At 41.8% G+C, this 19,343-nt stretch overlaps 1 long non-coding RNA gene and 1 pseudogene across 1 annotated transcript; one reads left to right on the top strand and one right to left on the bottom strand.

Annotated features, from left to right (window-relative positions):
• The first annotated feature begins 7,172 nt into the window (after positions 1-7,172).
• LOC143839050 (uncharacterized) lies at positions 7,173-19,046 on the top strand. The gene is made up of 3 exons (XR_013231558.1): positions 7,173-7,284; positions 9,300-9,369; positions 18,673-19,046. It is a non-coding gene; the product is annotated as an uncharacterized LOC143839050 (long non-coding RNA).
• LOC143839049 (dynein light chain roadblock-type 1 pseudogene) lies at positions 17,788-18,075 on the bottom strand (annotated as a pseudogene).
• Positions 19,047-19,343: the final 297 nt, after the last annotated feature.

The following is a 19,343-nucleotide window of genomic DNA, read 5'->3' as shown; positions in this document are numbered from 1 at the left end:
AGCACTCTTTATGCTTGCAATTTCTTATTTAAAGAAAGGGAGGGGAAACTGTCATTTCCCTAGGTTGCTGGAAAGGACATCAGGATTGCAGATTCAAAGGCGGGCTGTCATTCAAAACCCTGAAGGATTGGTGGGAAGGGAAATATAATTCTACATATTACTCTCTCTGCTCTTTTCAGAACATTTTCTCCCTGGCTAATGAATTCTAAGGGAAATCATCATGGCTGGTCCCCAGTAATGCAGATATCCATTAGCAATAGTTATTGTATTTGGAATTAGTTAACTGCATGCAGAAAGGGGTCCCAAGTGGATAATTATTAAACATCCACAGCGGGCTCCTTTTTGATAGTTACTCGTATATGGAAGGTATGGTTATTACAGGTAGAGGCACCACAGAAGCTTTTTGCTGGTGAGAGAAATATAAGAAATTAGTAGAACAATTAGCATTATAACCCACATTCTTGGAAATGGAAAAACTTTAAAATCTAGTAAATGAATCCAATAAAACATTTCCAAAATCTTTTAAAATATTGTTCCAGAAAATAGTTGCTGGTGAGAAATATTTAATTGAATACAATTAGACACAACTGCATTCAGGTAATGAAAGGCATTTTAAATCATAACTACATTCTTGCCATCATTTTTGAAATACAATTAAACCTGTATGTTTGATTATTTTTCAAGTATCATTTTATCCATAAAGTCTCACCTTCCAATTAACTTTGTATATGTTGTCATTTTCTTCGTCCTGCCCCCCTCTCTTTTATTCTCCCCTTTAGGTCTTATTTTAAATGAATTCTGTTTTCCCATTCCAAACAAGTGGTATAACTAGAGGCACTTCTGTGTATGAGGTGAGTCTGATACATCAGTGCTTATTGGATTGGCTTTAATATTAAACATGAAAAAAAAGAATAGGTGCCAAGAGCAAATGAAGTGTTTGATTCCTTTTCTTCCATGCCATTAAGGTTTTCAACACAAGAACAACACTGCCAAATATGCTAGAGAATGAAGGGACAAATACAGGGGGGAAATGATCACAGGAGGAGATTTATGCTGCATAGAAAACAGCTTTTTGGAGTGCAGCACAATGATATTCAGCTGTTTGCTTTTAATTTATTTTGTGCTCAACACAGAAAAACAATGGGTTCCTCAGGGCGACCAACTACATACTGAAAACAATTAGCATATTTGTGCCTGCATATCATGATAGCATACACTATTTTATATACACACATAAAAGGCATATCTACCCCCTCTGCCTTTCCTAGCTACAGATTTCTCCCTTGAAGCATTGTAGCACAAAGTGCTGTGCTTTGCCACAAGGGGCTCCAAAGAGTTGCATCAGAAATTTTCTCTCTCACACACACACTCACACCAATAGATATATCCATGCATAGACCCCTTGCCTGCTTCTCAGGGGATGCTCTGAAAAAGATGAGTTATACAGAAGATGTGGCAATGAAAGGACAGGCCAACCAATGATGCTTTCTCCTCGGAACATTCGTATCCACGAAAATGAAAAGCAAAATGAACAAAAGCTTTCTTTTTGATGCAGAGATTTGTGCTCCCTAATGTCTGAAAGTCTTGCTTTTTTCATTTATCCCTGCCTTTCTCCCTGATGTAGACCGAAAACAGCTTACACAATTCTCGACATCCTTTCATCCTCCCAAGAACTCTGTGAGATAAGTTAGACTTAGGGTGTGCGACTAGCCCTCACAAGATCCTCATCTGACACACTAATCACTACACCCCATGGGCTTCTTGATTCTCCTTGCTCTCTGAACACCTCTACCCTGCTACTCCTCCCCTAGAATATTAACCATCTCTGCTGGAATGTGAATATTTTTCCTGCCAGTCTTCAAACTGTACACCCCACCCCCTTGCAGGCTCTTTCCATACCTGAGTTGAAAGGAAAACATATTATAATGTTATTCCTGATCATTTATTTTCAGAGAAATAGAGTGAGAGAGAGAGCACAATGGTAAAGCTAGTATTCCTTGTTCCATGCCGTTTGCAAACTTGCTATGCTTGGATTGAATAATTTCCACCAACTCCCTCAACCCTTGCTTCTTGTGCTATTCTTGAGGGTCCCCATTCCCCCCTCCCCCACACTGCCCCTGGAGCATGAGTTGGGGTGTGTGTGTGGATAATTTGGCTGGTCTTGGAAAGGAGACAAACCAGTGTTCTGTTCCAGTGACAGAAATTCCTTACGTGAGCAGAAAGTTAACCTGGATCCAGCACCTAATATGTACTCAGCTAGAACTGTGATGTACTCTACCCATGTCCAAACAGCAAGAAGATCCCAGTGCAGCATTATGAGATGGATGGTATCTTTTCTGTATTCATTTGTATTTGCAATTGCGTAAGTGAAGCAAAGCTACATTCCTGTAGGCAGACGGCACAGTGGTTAATCCTGAATCAGCTCCCTGAAGAGAGCAGATTTATCCTAAGGATGCTTTAACTTCTGCCAACTCACAGAATCAGCTTCTTCTGCTTCTGACAGCCTTGGCTTCTGCAGCAACTTCTCCTTCCTACAATTCTGCAGAGCTCTGGCCTCCTGTACCATTTGCTCTTCATAGACAGTTTGCATATGAAGGTAGCTAGCATGGCATAGGGGTTAGAGTGCCAGACTAGCATCTGCAAAAATAATGAACTGGGAGGGGTGGGTCCCAGTGAAGAAACAAATATAGAAAAATCTAGATGCACTGGGAAATGCAATAAAATATCCAGACTGGACTTATAGGCCTATTATGCACGGCCGCTGAAATGGCGGTTGGCGTTCACATGGAAAACGCAGAGGAGGAAGAAGCGAAGCAAATCACAAATGCACGGGATGGAACACAATGGCAGCAAAACCCAGAGCAGCCGCTGGCTGCAGCTGACGAGGCGGCGATGTGGAGCAAACAGGAAGGGAGGTGAGCACGGTGCTGACCGAGGCTAGGCCGCCAAGCAGGGCAGCCACAGCACGCGCAGGTGCAGGCCCTGCCAGCGGAACCAAAGGGCACAGAAGGGGAGAGAGCAAGCAGCACACCCAGAAGCCCTGTACACCATGGACCTCCCCGATTATGCATGCGGCCACTCTAGAGCCACTTCTGGTTGCGCCCTGGTGACCCAGGAAGCTCCACTTTCTTCCATGTTTCGCTAACGCAGCTTTTTGGCCAGCATACGTCGACTCTGTGCCCGGCTGCCGCCTGCGGCGTGCATTATTGGTGATTTTAGCCGCCACCATTCCACCTCGAATGTGGACCTTCCCCTCCATGCATATAGAGTCTTCTCTCTTCAGTAATTCTTTTATTCTTATTATTTCACATAAGTCCCGACGCGTTTCGCCTTACAGTTTTTTTCAAGGGACAGTTTTTATATTTAAGGACCAACTTCAACTTATTAAGGAATCTCTTGATAGAGTATAAGGTCATGCTCACAATAGCTAAATGTAGCTTGTGGCGCTTCAAACGCATCGGGACATGTGAAATAATAAGAATAAAAGAATTATTGAAGACCAGGATCTGGGTAACTCAGGTTCAAATCCCCACACTGCCATGAAAACTCACTGGGCAACCTCAGGCCAGTCACATACTCAGTCTAAGTTGAGGGGTTGGTTGTAAGGATAAAATGATAGAAGGGAAAACAAGGTTGCAAATCAGTTCAGGAGGTAACTATTTAAATAATAAAATAGCCTTCTTAGGAATAAGCTAGAAATTTAACATGCAATTGTCTCCCAGCATCCATAACACCATTATAGGAACCCTTGGGGAGCATTGTGCATTTTCCTGTGGTCTAACAGAATGACCAATTTTCACACTGTTTTAAGGTAGGAGGACTCTGATCTTCCCTGGAAGAAATCTCCAAATGTAATTCAACCCCGAAGCTTTGGATTTTGCCACCCAATGGGAGAGTTTCTTCTGCAACCTCGGTCATCTGCCTGCAAATATATGAACGAAGCAAGACAATGACAATATAGAGACTAAGGTTTACATTTTTTAATTGTTGTGGGATTTCACTCTGCAAAAAGTCCATCTCCTTCAGAACTGGCATATGTGCTGTTGGCCCCAGGATCAAGTTCCTTCCCTTCCTCTACTTAACATGTCATACTCAGGTGTACATTTATAAAACAGCAACTGGATTTTGTTTGTGGTGTTGTATCAGTGTGAATGCATATTGATAAAACATCATGTTGAAGCCATGCATGCCCTGTGATCACCCTACAATTGCCTTTTGCCGAATAAAAGCATTAATCTGAATGTCCATGTGTACATTGAAATACCCAAAAAAGAGGAAAAGAACGTCATAAAAGCAGCAGCAAATTGTCCATGGAATATGCTCTGTTTAACCAATCAAATAATGGGGGATTCGTAATGCATCCAGCTAAGCTGAAATGCTGAACTCACAGGGAAAAACTTGAATTTAGAAGCAGTGCTATAACACGGCAATTTACATTTTTGGTCTATTTTAGAGAACATTTCAACTATTCACCCAGAAGGGAGAATCCTAAATCTGCAGGAATATGATCTGTAACACTGGGACTTTACTGAAGAGGGATAATGCCCTCCAACCACTAAGTCACTTTACTCAATTTGGCTTCAGTTGACTTTTCACTTTAACTCTTATTTTACCAGTACATGGCTTAGAATGCTTTCCCTCTGCTTCTGCATTCTACCTTACAAAGGACCCCTGTGTTTCAATTAGTACTGGCTGGAGGTAGTCCCCAAATAATTTTAATATTTCCAAAGGGAATTCAGACTTATTGATTTAGGCACGCCAACATTGCATTTTTCTTCGAGCAGCCTTTATAGGGCAGCCAGGAATCCCAGTGCTGTCCTAAGCATAGTTACACCTTTCCAGATCACTTGGAGTTAATGGTTTTAGAAGGATATCACTTTGTTTGGGATCTCAGTGTCAGTCTGCATGATTTCCTCTGCTCCATTTTAATACTGTACTTTCTGCAGATTTAGTCTTTGCGCCACATTTAACATCTTTTTTCTCACCAACATTCCGTTTTCTTTTTCCTTTTTTGCTTTGTTTAACATCTACGTTGAAGAAGGATTTTGGTGAACTTAAAAGCTTGTTGATTATTTTTGTACTGTTTGAGTTCATCCCCAGTGGGGGGCTGAGTGTGCCTCTGAGTTAATGAACTGGAAAAATTAAAAGTATGACGTTCCGTATCCAGCCCTGAAAATCATGTAATCATGCACTCAGGATTCATCAACGCATTTTGTTAATTTGGTAAATAGTTTCAACCTTGGAGAAAATTAGTCTTGGCTGTCTTACTGGCACGTCTTAAAGCACTTGAAGAAAAAGACAGCTAAGGCTTTATTATCTCTGTTTCGTAGTTCTGGATCCAAAAGAGGTTAAATGGTTTGGCCCGAATTACAAAAAAACAGAACAAAAAACAACTCCAGCAAATACTCGGTGTTGTCATGTCTCTTCCCACCTTCTTTTTCTTTCAACAGAAGATTGTGTCCTCAGTTATGTAGACAACAATGTTGTTGTCTGGATTACACTAGAAAGGAACTAATGGCCACTAATTTAAGCCCAACACACAACACACGAAACACACATAAAAACAGGTCTCCTGGGTAAGAGTCCCACAGGGCTTGTTGTTCAAGTCTTCTGCAGCAAAAGCAAATGGGAGTCTACTGTCAGCTTAAAGATGAGCAAGATTTTAAGCCTGCATATATTTCATAAAGGAAAGTCCAGTTCTTCGAATGTATGTCAAGGTAGTGATGTACTTACATTTGTTTTATGAAACAAACGAGTCAAAGGAACATGAAATGCCAGAAGGAGAGTGTAAGGGGAAATGAGATAAAATCCTAATGTAATCAGGAAATGTTTGTGTTAGCAGCCATCGATCCTTCAGATAGCCAGTTTGGCAGTATGGCGCAGTGGTTAGAGTGTCGGACTAGGAACTTGGAGAACCAGGTGCAAATCTCACTCTGCCATGGAATCTTGCTGGGTGACCTTGGGTCACCAGTCACACAGTCTCAGACTAATCCACCCTACAAAGGTGGTGGAGAGGAGAATGTGGTAAGCTGTGGGGGTCCCCATTGAGGAGAAAACTCAAATATAAATTAAACAAATAAAACAGCAGATCTGCATCCTCTCCTCCTTCACATATACTTGTGACTGTAGTAATGTTCAGCTAATGTTAGGTAGCCCTTGACCAGCATGGCCCAGCCTAGATCAATCTTGGGGCTGCTGCCACAGGGGGAGGGGGAGACAGTCACAACCTGTTGACAGAAATCCTGGAGGCACAAAAATGCTAGTCTAAATCCAAGCCAGTGGCTTTTTCCAAACCATGAAATGACACTAATAACTAGAAATATTACTGGATGTTATGACCAATTTAGTTAAACTTCTTAAAATAAATTTTTTTTGATTTACAAGAATCTGACTTTTTCCTCAGCCATATTTTAAAACATTTGGTAGAAGCATTGTCATTAGAACTGATGCCTTCTGCTGTTTCAGTTGTGTAAAAATAGGGGACCTACAAGGTCTTTTCCACTTCTCCACTATTTGCTCTTTCCCTTCCCTGCAAGTCCCCAAAGCTGCTCCCCTTCTCCTGTTTCCTTCTCTCCTTCCCACCAACAGCCATCCTCTCTTTATCTGCACCCTGTCTTCAGCTTTCCCTCTCCTCCTGCAACAGTCTCCACCTAGAAAGACCATGGTTCAATTGTGTGATGCTGGCCACTAGTCCAGGACCACTTGCATGGGGGAGCTCAAGGACTTGGGGGGGGTATATCACTTTCCCCCTGTATGCCTCTCCCCTTCTCCTTCCTTCTGGCAACCCCCATATCTCCTCCCTTTTCCTTCTCGGACTCTCCTTCTCCGTCATTCACCAATCTATCTTCTACTTGGTTTATACCCTGTCTTTCTCCATAGTGGGGCCCAAAGCAGCTTACAGAATCCTCCTCTCCTTTTTATCCTCATCACAATTCTGCTGGGGAGGTTAGGTATGGGCCTGGCAAAATATTGCCCAGTGAACTTCCACAGCAAGATGAGGATTCAAACCTGGGTCTCCCAGGCCCTACTCTGAAGCTCTAACCACTACACCACACTGGTGGGTGCTGTAGGACAATAGCAAGCAGCTAGGCCTACGAAAGTCAGGCAGCAGCCCTAGAAAGAGCCCTTCCTCCTCCCTCTAACTTTTATTGACAGAAACTGAACCTGTTGCCTAGCAACAGCCACTGATGGAATCTGTTTCTTAAAGCTATTGGTATTTTTAAAACCATCAGATGCAGTTTTTTGAGACTTCAGATTTTAGTGCAAAGCTGGACCATTTTTCAGGTTTGTAGAAAGATTTACTTGCCCGCTCAAAGCTGTAATCACAAAATTTAGAATCGGGAGATCTGTCTGACTTTGATATTGGAGTACACAAGAAGGGGCCTGTGAGACTTGGGGGTCCCATCCGCCTTCCACCTGCTTGCTCAGTCCTGTGCAGCTCCCATCACTGCTGCAGTGCACCTAGAGTCGGCTGCTCTAGCCAGGCCCTACTAACCTTGCGGAGTCGGCAGTGGCTGTGGTGGAGCCCAGTACCACTCCCTGGGGTCCTCTGCCACCTTGGTCAAGTCTGATGCCACTGCCAATATGGCTGAGTCACCACTGCCTCTGCCTCCAGGTCTAATGTGTCCCTTAGAGTTCTCTGCTGTCACATCTGGGCACAATGCAGCTCCTTGAATCTGCTAGGATGGCCAGGCCTCACATGCCTCATGGGGTCTGCAGCTGCTAAGCCTGGAGCAGCTCCTGCAGTCCATTGCTGGTGAGGCTGGGCCCAGTTAGACTCCTGTGCTATGCCTTCAGCTGGCTGTGAACACAGAAGTCCCTGACTCCTCTCTTGCTCCATTCCCTCACGTAGAGGCTGGTGAGGAAAAGGAACTAGGGTTCCCCTTAGGGATACTCCTGGAATTATAGCTCATCTCCAGGTGACAGAGAGCAATTCTGCTGGAGAAAATGACTTCTTTGGAGAGTGGCCTGCTTAGCATTAGACTCCACTGAGGTCCCTCCCTGCCCCAAATCCCACCCAATCCCAGCTCAACCCCAAAATCTCCAGGTATTTCCCAACCCCAAGCTGGCAACCCTAGTTTCCCTTCATGGTTTATGGCATTGTTGGCATCACTAGTTCCTTCTGTCTTGCTAGCAACACTTCTGCCAATGGCTCTCAGAGATACTTCTGAAGAGCAGCAGGGCTGGAAAAGGTGGCATTTCCATACAGGCTCTAAGAGCTTCATTTGTGGGGGGAGATTTTAATAAGCATCATTTTCCAGTAAGTTTTTAGATTTTTCTGCAAGCTTGGGGGTTCCATGAAAGCTCACTGAGTCACCAGGAAATTTGAAAAAGAAACCCATAGGTAGGACAAAAATTGACTTTTTGACCATGCACATAAATTAAAAAGAAAAAAATAACTGTATATACCTCTGTCGAAACTAGATTAAACTCAGATTACATGGTAATCAATATACCATATTTAGAGCATTATAGGGACTGCAAGCCAGCTGAGGCACTGCAGTGAAACCCACTCTGTGACAGATGCTAAACCAAAAAACCGAGCTCAGATCCAAATACCATGTAATTAACAAGATAAGCCTCTGCAGAACTGAATCCCAGAGCATGACTGTGAAAAAGAACTGGTACTCTACACCAGTCCCTAGGTGCATCAACAATGAGCTCATCAAGGGACAGAATTAAGCATGAGATTTAGAACCAGCAGAGTGACATGTTTTCACAACAAACAGAAGTGCACAAACAGTAGTAGCAAACTAGGCATTTGATCTACTGATCAGAACATCAGGAATATCAGGAATGGCTGCCAGGAGAAGTATTTGCAGGACTCAATAACCAATAAGGACATAAGCAGAGCTCTGCTGGATCAGACCAGTGGTCCATCTAGCCCAGCATCCTGTCTCACACAAGGACCAACCAGTTCCTCTGGAAGGCCAACAACAGAGAATAGAGGCTGAGGCTTTCCCCTGATGCTTTTTTTATTTTCCTGGATCTGAGATTCAGAGACTGATTGCCTTTTAAAATGGAGTTTCCCTTGTCACCATGGCTAGTAGTCACTAGACCTATCCATTGTTGGGGCAAGTCAGAACAGTTTCTTGTCTATATCTAGCAGGAATATAATTGCTTGATTAAGCTCATAGAGCAGTTCATCTTTCTTGGTGTTTAAATGCATGCCACCATGCCTTAGCTTTGACAGAGCCCTTCCCCAGTGCTTATGGCACAGGTGGCTGCCTACAGGGGTTCAAAGGCTAAGAGTGATTGGGAGATGGTCATGCCTATATATTCTTCCCTGCTGACTTTAGAAAGACTAGATTGAAAGAATCCAAGTCTCCTGCAAAATGAAATAATCAGACAACCATGTGGCTAAAAAAGGTAAGTCACCTTATTCATCAGTTCCTTTTTGTCGATTTAAGGTGACTCATAATCTGCAAGGAAAGTTTAAGGCCTGCATTAGTTTCTTGACTTTCCAAAATCTATTATACAGATAGGGGGAAATAGTTTGTCTGGCTCACAGCCTAATTAATTTTTAACTAGACACAAGTTATCTTGACTAATTCTAGCATTACGGTCACCTATAATAAGGACTGGATAGCTACAAATCTGATAAATCAAGTTATTATAGGTTTCTGAAAGTAAGGACAAATAGGAGGTCAACACTGGGATTTATAGAGTGCATCTGAATTTGGGGTTCAAGAGAGATTGGAATTGAAGAGTAAAATGGTGGAGCATTGCAAGAGAGTTTCTTTACAAGGAAGGGAATAGTCTCTCCCACAGTTTTGTAAAGGGGTCCTGCCACCTTTTCTTCTGCTTTCCTCATGGCTTGTTTACACATATAATTGTACTGTAGTAAGTTCTGCATTCTTATTGTTCATATAATTATTAGTGGATTTAGTTGTGCTGGTTGGACTTTGATCAAGAAATCTTGTCATTGTTCAAATTGCTTGATAATCTCAGTTTGATCATCGAGAGGTAGAGCCTCAAAAGAAGTTAAGAAGCATCCATCAATAGCATCCTTCAAACGTGCTGTTGTACAGTTTTGATTTTCCCTCACCCTTTGCAGTTCAAGCACTTTCCTGGCTTCTTGTCGAGTTGATGGTTTAGTTAAATCAATTAATGGAATCTCCAGAGTTTTGAGGTCCTGCCTCCTGACTACAGGGATCTCCTATTATTTTTGTATAATTTAGATATTTGAGGGAAGTGTCAAAGAGAACTTCAAGGGGGAAAGAGGGGTAGCTTCAGTGGTTTTAAGATGACATTAAGGAAAGATGCCATGACTACGAAACCACCTGATTTGACAAAATTAGAGATGGAAGTATTGGAGAATAAAAGAAAAGCATTAATCCGAATGAGTGAAGGTTACTAGACAGATTGTCATAATATTTTACAGCAATTGAGGCAGGATGTAAATTTAGAAGAGCTGTTAAGTACTCCTTTATAAGCCATTTATTCCTCTAAAATGATAATTATCTAATATAATTCTACAAGGGTCAGGAACAAAGGAGATTTTTTTGTAAAATTGTGAGCTTTACTCCAATTCTGAGTTACTGTTTAGAATTGGGTGGAGAGATGATTTGTGATGCCATCTGATTCAATATTTGGGGGCATTTGGGGGCATCTCAGATCACTGGGACATATTTTGCAAGTCATCTAAAATTGGGGATGCCTCTTTATTTGAAGATTCGTTTAATAGATTGTGAGCCCTATCCACATTTGCATCATTTGATAAAAGGAAATAGCCTGGGACTGATTACGAATTACGATTATTCTCAGGATTATGGTACAGTCTGAGAGGAACTTCTTCCTTACTTTGCTGAAGAGAGGGTAGCATAACATCATCATAATAGACTCTTTAGAAAGGGGGATCTTTAAATTGCAGATTGCAAAAGCCCTTGACTTAATTGTGTTGATCTGCAAGGTGGAGTGGTTCCTAGTCCCCTATACAGCTTTATAGAATGCTTAAGTACTTCATTTATAGGAGGTCATTGTTAAAGTCAAAATCAACAATATTAAAACTTCTACCTCTTATAGGGAAAAAGATGTGTCCTCACCTGTCTCACCTTTAAAGGTAAATTAAAAATAATCTAAATAAATTCAAAACAAAACAAGGTAATAAAAGCTGCATTACTCAGCACAGAAATTTCAAATACATAACATTATATATACAAGAGCTAACTACACAGAGAATGGCTGGGCTAATTTCCTCTTCTTTCTTAAAGAAGCTATTCTTTCACCACTCTAATTAGCAAGGCAGGGAGGGAGGAAGAAGTGGAGGAACTGTTATCCATGTTACCACTCAGTTACTAAATTAATCAAACCCCTCAAAAATAAGCTCCAACTTAGAACAGTAGGGGCAGGACAAGACAAACCAAAGACAACCATAGCCGTTCCCAAAAATAAATAAATAAAGTGAACAAAACCCATGCATAGAGAGCACAAAGCACAGCCCTCAAATGCCTTCCACCAGATGACAATTAAAAAATCATCAAAATAGCTTGGGTAAACAGGCAATCAAAATAAATTAATACAGCAGTTAAAACAAATTAAAACACAACAAAATCTCAATTCTTTCAAAGCAAAAACAAAATGAAAGCCCGGCACTTACAAACCTGACAACAATAGGCTAATAATCAAAACTCCCTCCAAGCTTTCTCATCTGCTCAGCTTCCAAGATGCTCCAACCCCACCCAAATAAGGGAGAGAATCTGGCACTGAGCCTACAAAACAAAAGAGGAGGGAAACAGGCAAAGACCAGAAAGCAGGCAAGTCAAGACTAAATCAAACAGAAAGAAATGCAAAGAAAAGATGAAAAACTAAGATAAAATATTGTAAAATAAAGGATGGAGCACAGCCTCACAGTGTCCTATTACATTAGACTTGGCAGCTGGGACCCTCTACCCATTTTTTTCCTTTCTCATCAGGAAATTTTGCAGGGGCTTGACCCACCATGAAAGCAAAAGGAAGAGCCCCCCCTCCCCAAGAACCAGCACAAAACTACAGCAGCAGCAGCCACTGTCCTGATACAAGCCATTAAGTGTGCAGATGATGCTATAGGGCTGATTCTGCACTTACTTTGTTTATTTCGTTGTGGATCCTGCTGAATTCAGATAGAGTTGAACTCGGGTCTTCCTCTATCCCACCCTCCCATTGAAACAGAAAAGTGTTCTGCATGTGATTAGGGAAGCTCAGAAGGGGGGGGGGGAGCCAAGCGCAGCAGGAGCCTATTTCTTTCTTTTCTTGAATGGGGGGGGGGCATTGGAGACAGCAGAAGAGGGAGAATAAATCCAAGATGAAAATCTCTGCTGAGAGAACTTAGGGCTTCTGGAGTTTCTGCTGAGAGAAGTTAGGGAAGACATACAACCTGGGAACTGATGCACTGGCCAGTCAGGGCTTTTCTACAGCATTGGAGGCTTGAGGCAGCAAGTTAATTCAGGAAAAGCAGAGAGATGCACCTTTACTCATGCCGATTTTTCAAATATTGAGGGTTATATCCACTCCAGGATATCGTGGGGGAAAGGTAGGGTCACTTCATATCAGCCATGCTTGTTGCAGATGAAAAAATTTAAATCATCCAAAATCAAAATGGAAATCTCATTCAGTGTAGATGGTAGGGACTGAATCAACCTGGGATTGGAATAAAAGTTCCGTGCAGATCAACCTAGGTAAAATATGCCTACTTATCAGTTACACAACCAATGCATTTCTTGGGGAATACATACCCACTGTTTTCAATAACAATTCTGTCAAAAAGTCCCAAACAAACACCAGCAACCAACTCTAAGGGCGAGACAGCAGAAAAGTCCAGAAAACTGAGCCAAGGTCAAGACAGCAACACTGGAGTAATAACAGAACTTTGCTACCAGAATGCAACTCTGTCTCTTGCAACTTTTCAGGGCAGAGGCCCCACCGATCAGTATAATTAGATTGGGTCTCAGTCTGGCTCCTACAAGTAATCACCATTAGAGCTGAGGCTGGCCTGACCTTGAGCTGCCAGCCCACTGCTGCATCTCCATTCCTGCAAGCTGGCATGCAGCCTTCTCCTTCACTGCTCCCAAGTCTCGGAGGTTTGTGTGGCAGGTGAGTCTTCTGGTGCCAGGCGTCCTGTGACAAGTCTGATGCCAGGTGACTGGACCTCAGCACTTGTACTTGGTTGTGTCTCTGGATCTGAATCTGTCTGGATTTCCTGGGCCTCTGAGCCTGGTCCTGCAGGTGCACACACAGGTTCCAGGCTGGGTCCTGCAAAAACTCCTACCTCTGACTCCGTATCTGACTAGCCCTCAGCTAAGCCTGGCTGGGCCATGACAGCTTGTGGGATACATCTGGACAAGAGGATTACAACTGACTGTGCCCACTCTCCTATCCACAGGCATCTGTTTTTCCTTTGCTTCTCCCTTGTGAGCCCTGCATTCTTTGAAAATGTCTACACAAAGTGGCATTCTGAACTTCAGCACCCCCATCAAACTTATGGGCACCCAACTGTATCTCTTGGATCACAAAGGCACTATTGAAAAATTGAAGGAAAAGAAGCTGACTCCAATCACATCCCCACAAGGCCAAAGAGACTGGTGTGGTGAAATACCAAGAATGCTCAGCGCTTACACAGCAAGAACTCAAGATAGTCTTGAGTGGTTCTCTGCCATGCACCCATAAAGAAGAGGGAGAGAAACTGCCTGCTGCTGTAATGTTGCTGCCCCCTACCGTGCCCCCACTTAGAACCATCTGTGCTTTGCTCAGAACGATGCAACAGTCACCACAATGCCACAATCTTCTGCTTTAAAAATTTAGTTATCTTCTATTACTTTTTAAAACCAGTCATCAATTTCAAGTTCCCTTTTGTCTAAAGGGTTACATTTCTTTTTCCCTTCTATTAAGGAGATCCTTTAAAAAGTGGACCCTATATAAAAGACTTATTTCTTCTCCAAGTCTTTTTGCTCAGATTAAACAAGTTGCCCAATTATCTGCTCTTCTCTATTGTGTCACTATGCTTTGTCTACAGAGCACAAAAGCTGTTTTATCAAAAAAGGCATGTGGACATCTTTCAAAATAACAAATGTACGTTAGGAATTGCAAAACATTATAGTTCTGTTTTCTTCCAGATAATGGAATCATTAGGAAAACGGCTGCTGTTTTAACATATTCATCCAGCTGGTGATCATTGCATTGCATCCTAGGCCTTGCCTGAACAAGCACAATAACTGAGAGCACACCAGATTTCTTTCTTCTGAAATACTTTCCTCCCTATTGAGGACTGATGCTCTTTGTGAAAATCGTTAGCTTCCCTGACTGCAGTATATTGTGTGGCATAGGTGCATTGATCAAGACAGGTGGCTCAACAGTATTTGACTCTTGTGTACAGACCATTTTCCACTACAAAACAGTTAAGCTGAATAGATTTTCTGATGTGCGGGGGGGGGGTGGAAACACAGTAAAATGAAACCCTTTTGCAACTCAGCAGTTGTTGAGGAGGGGAGGCTGGTCTTTACTTATTTGTATTTCCCAGACCTTTTCCGCACGAGGAAAGAAAAACGGTCCAGCACTTGTCTGGCAGCAGGGCTAATCCCTGCTTCAGGCCCTCCATTGTCCTGCATTAAGGAAACGTGGATATTTCCACATTCCCTTTTTCACCCCAGGAGCCAACAGGGCCTATCCCAGCACAGGCCCGTGTGGAAGGGGGAGATTCAGGCTTTCCAAGCCCAGCTCCTCCCCCTCCTATGACATCCTGGTAGGGTCAGAAAATCTGTGCTTCTTCATAGTGGTGTGGAGCCAGCTGGGGAATTTTTATTTTTTTTCACAAATCCCACCTTTGTGGAACTAACCCTGCTCCTACCCCCTTATGGCAGAACCTTTCCGCCCTAGCTGCCTCATATGGAGGCAGAAATCTGGACCAGCCAGGGCCCACCACTGAAAACAGTCCCTCATGGGAACACAGGAAGCTGTGGGTCAAAGACCCAGTTACAAACTCCTGCCAGCAGTCTAGTGTGGCTGCCACTATGCAAAATAGGTCCCAGTAAGGCATTCAGCTACTGCAACTTCAGATTGGCAACCCACCCCATATACTGGTTTTCACTAGTGGCATTTTTTCTCTAGATTCTCTTCTTACTGAGAGAATTTCCTATTTGCTTTTCTTCTTCTTTTTCTGCCCCAATATTATACATTCTTCTGAGGAGCTTTTAGATTTGAAGTGACTTTGTGTAGAAATCATGTGCAGCAGCTTTATCAGTTCTCATAATTTTTAATAGCTTGCCACCCCCATTACCTTTCTTAAATGTCACCACGTACCACATATCCTGACACAATAACCTTACTAATTCTGATGCTGTCCTTTTAGCATCACCAAGAGCGCACACATCCCGTTTGATCTAGTAACAGTCACTGGATCTGTGAGGTTCTGTAACTGAGTGCCAACAATATTCTGTACATCTCAAATGCTGGCAGGAACACTAGAATATATAGTATATATATATACACGGAGTTTGCAAGATTGGGAAGGTTTTTGAGGAAGAAGAGCTGTTTTTTTGTACCTCACTTTTTATTATCTGAAGGAGTCTCAAAGGGGCTTACAATCACCTCCCCTTCCTCTTTCCACAACAGATACCCTGCGAAGTAGGTGAGAGAACCCTGAGAGAACTGTGACTGGCCCAAGTTCACCCAGAAGACACATGTGGAGAACGAGTGGGGAATCAACCCCGTTTCTCCAAATTAGAGGCTGCCGCTGTTAATTACTCCACCATTCTGGCTCTATATTTGAACTTTTACATTTACATTTTATCTTTTACATTTAATCTTTTTGGTAATGCCATTTAGCAGTATGTTTTCATGTATGACTTAATACATTCTTTAATCATTTCTAGACCACTCAGACATCCTCTCCATGGCCTGAACCAGTCTGTCCTCTTTAAGGCCTTAGCTAAGTTCCGTTCCTGTTATATTGTTTAAGATCACTGAAATTGTGTTATTTAGATTATTGTTGTTGTTGTATTTGTTTATGTTATATATTAATTCGTTCCATGTATCCCCCATGTTGTATGTAAACCGCCCTGAGCCATATGGAAGGGCGGTATCGAAAAATGAATAAATAAAATAAAATAAAAAATACTGATAATTTTTAAATGCATGCAAGAAATCCAGCAACAGCTTCCAGCCAGCCCACTTCATTTGAAAACAACGGTTTCAGAATCATATAATTACTACTGCACTGAACATCAGAGATGACAATAAACAAAGAACAGTGTAACATCTGATATGGTCTCTATTGCTCCAGATGCAGAAGAACGATTTCTTTCAATCCAGGGAATACCTTTAAGCCTTCCTGTGTATCTGGCTGTTGGGAGTGAATTAAGGTAAAGGTAAAGGTGTCCCCTGTGCAAGCACCGAGTCATGTCTGACCCTTGGGGTGACGCCCTCCAGCGTTTTCATGGCAGACTCAATGCGGGGTGGTTTGCCAGTGCCTTCCCCAGTCATTACCGTTTACCCCCCAGCAAGCTGGGTACTCATTTTACCGACCTCGGAAGGATGGAAGGCTGAGTCGACCTTGAGCCGGCTGCTGGGATTGAACTCCCAACCTCATGGGCAAAGCTTTCAGACGGCTGCCTTACCACTCTGCGCCACAAGAGGCTCTGAGAGTGAATTACATCTTGCCAAAAGAATTAAACATCTCTGTTTGGGATTTATAGTAACCAAATAATTAGCAACTGAAAAGGAAGTTATAGGAATCTAGTCATAATACAAAGGAGAACACTTCCTGTATGAGTCAGTGCATCACCCAGACCAATTATGCAACAAAATTTCTTCTGTTATAGTTTTCAGTGAATGATATGAACAGTAATTAAATAGGTTATCATCTTATGAAAATCCAAGTTCACACAAGAAGGCACTTGCCCTTGATGATAAAAATAAGACTTGTCTCATTAGATGGATTAGTTGACTCGGTGGTTCCAAGCAGAATGTTTTAAATCAAATCTTAATGACATATTTCCATGTGATTGATTGTAAGGAGCACAGTGCAATTTCCAATCTCATTACTGTGTTGGAGGCACAACTGGGAATTCCCAAGATGGTTCAGAAGAAGCTAGTTTGCAGCATCTCAAAATCTTTAGCTATTACATGCTGCTATAATAATGGTGCACCATATAAGGTTGCAGGTAAGAGCTTTGAATTATATAATTTGAGCAATTGTGGAAAAGACTGTTCAGTCTACCTTTTGTAAAATAAAATTTCTTCAAGAATACGAACAGAAGCTGAAAGCCATTTATGATACATTTTAGATGACTTCCACATCATTACAGTGTCAAAATAGATGCCCAGGTATTTGTAAGAGTGAACTTGTTCAAATTCCATTCCTTGCAATCTCCAAGGACACCCTGTCTTCCTAGGGTCTCCAAATAGCAATATTTTAGATTTATTTTGATTTATGCTAAGTTGCTCCAATAATTTTTTTAAATTTTTGATTACATTTTTAATTCATTTTAGAAGAAAAAACCTCTTTGTATTAAAAAAGTGACAAAATAAAAAGGGGACAAAAAGACAAACCTATTTAGGGATTACAAAAAATACAGAAAATAGCAATGTCAATTAGGTTATGTTCTTAACAAACCTATTTTTGACATTTAAGTCATCTGTCATCAGACTTCCCAGGGAATGACATTCAGTCATGCTAATTTGCTTACAATTAAAAAAGGATCTCAAATACATTATTAAGGTGACACAAGCAGTAAAATACTAATTGCTGTTTTAGATATTAAATAAAAAGATGCATTTGGGGTATAAGGAGTTTTAGATCTTCTTAGGAAGCTTTCACTCTCTTGGGTTCTGAACAACAATCAGAAAATAGTCCTTATCTGGTGCAACCATGGTCTCATTTTTCTAGGAATGAATGTGCAAGAAAGTGAGATCATTCTGTGGGTCAATGTCTCACATGATGCCCCTGCCCTTCGTGATTAAGCTGTACATCAAGCCTGCATATTGCATAGTGGGGGAGATATCCATGGTCCTTTTAATGGGGATACTTTCTGAATTAATAATGATTCGTTGGACTCCCTTCTGACTCTGAATTCATTTCCGGGTTTCTCCTACCTCAGCCATGTTGCAATGGGGAGACAGGTCCTGCCATGCCTGCTGGGCTGGCTGAGAGTGGAACCAATGTCCAGTGTGGACTCCAGTTGTTCCAATAATTAATACATTGATTTTGTTTGAGCCCTGTTTAATCAGTGATAGTCATAAGATATTGTCGGCATAAAATATTATGTTTATTGATGAAAGCATTACATTCACTTTTGACAAGAAAGGACTGAGACCTTCTCAATTTAAGTAGAGAGGAAAAGTTTTTGAGCCCAAATACAATGCTGCTGCACTCCTTTTACCACAGGTATAGTATCTGTTGAAAGACCTTTCCTTGACTACCTGGTCTGTAGAGTTATGCTAGTGTACAATAATTGAACCTACTTTTGTCATTTGTTCAAATTGTCCAGATCTTGAAATATTACAATGGGCCACCCAAGACTTCAGTTTGAGTTCCAAATGCATTGATTACAATTTGCCCAGCACAGAAAACAAACTAATGGGCCTGTAATTTGCGGGGCCTAAGTGAATACTCTCTCTCTCTCTCTCTCTCTCTCTCTCTCTCTCTCTCTCTCTCTCTCTCTCTCTCTCTCTCTCTCTCTCTTTTTTTTTTTTGCAAAGAGGGACCATGATTGATGACTGCCAATCTGCAGGGATTTCACCTGTTTGATCTAACACAATAAAAACCCAGCCAGAAGTGAAGCCTACCAAGTGGGACTGAAGAGGAACAGTTCAGAGGGAAGGCCATCTGGACCTGCAGCCTTGCCAGGTTTACGGAGACTGAGAACTCCATCAGGTTCAACTTCCTCCAATATTTCTAGAATTGGCTAAGCTATGTGTCAACTCAGAGATCTTACCACTGGCCTCAATTCCTCCACCCTCACATAGAAAATAGTCCACCCAGAATTCTGGAGAGATTTCCTTTTCACTTTCAAAATTTCACTGTTGCCTACTTAATTCATTTGAGGGTGTTTTGATTGGGCATAGTTATCCAATTTTAGCCACATGAATCTTGTGTATCTTTGCTTTTTCACATGCAATAGCCTCCTATAAACTAATGTAACCTGAGATATGATGGTTCATACAGAGTTTTCATTCTTCAGGAGTTCCTCTTGTGTTTTGATTTAGCTTCCTGACATTCACCATTAAACCACTCCATCTTTCCTACGCTTCTTACAGTAGCAAGTGTAACATGTTTCAAAACTAAGATTTGAAATGCTCTCAGTAATTTAGCCCGTAGCACACCCAAATTTTATTCTATTGTGTGATTGCTAATTTCTCTTTTTATCTTA

Source organism: Paroedura picta, chromosome 5 (assembly GCF_049243985.1).
Source record: "Paroedura picta isolate Pp20150507F chromosome 5, Ppicta_v3.0, whole genome shotgun sequence".
NCBI classification, from domain to species: Eukaryota; Metazoa; Chordata; class Lepidosauria; order Squamata; family Gekkonidae; genus Paroedura; species Paroedura picta.
Note: the sequence above shows the minus strand (reverse complement) of the source record. Positions and strands in the feature narration are given on the sequence as shown.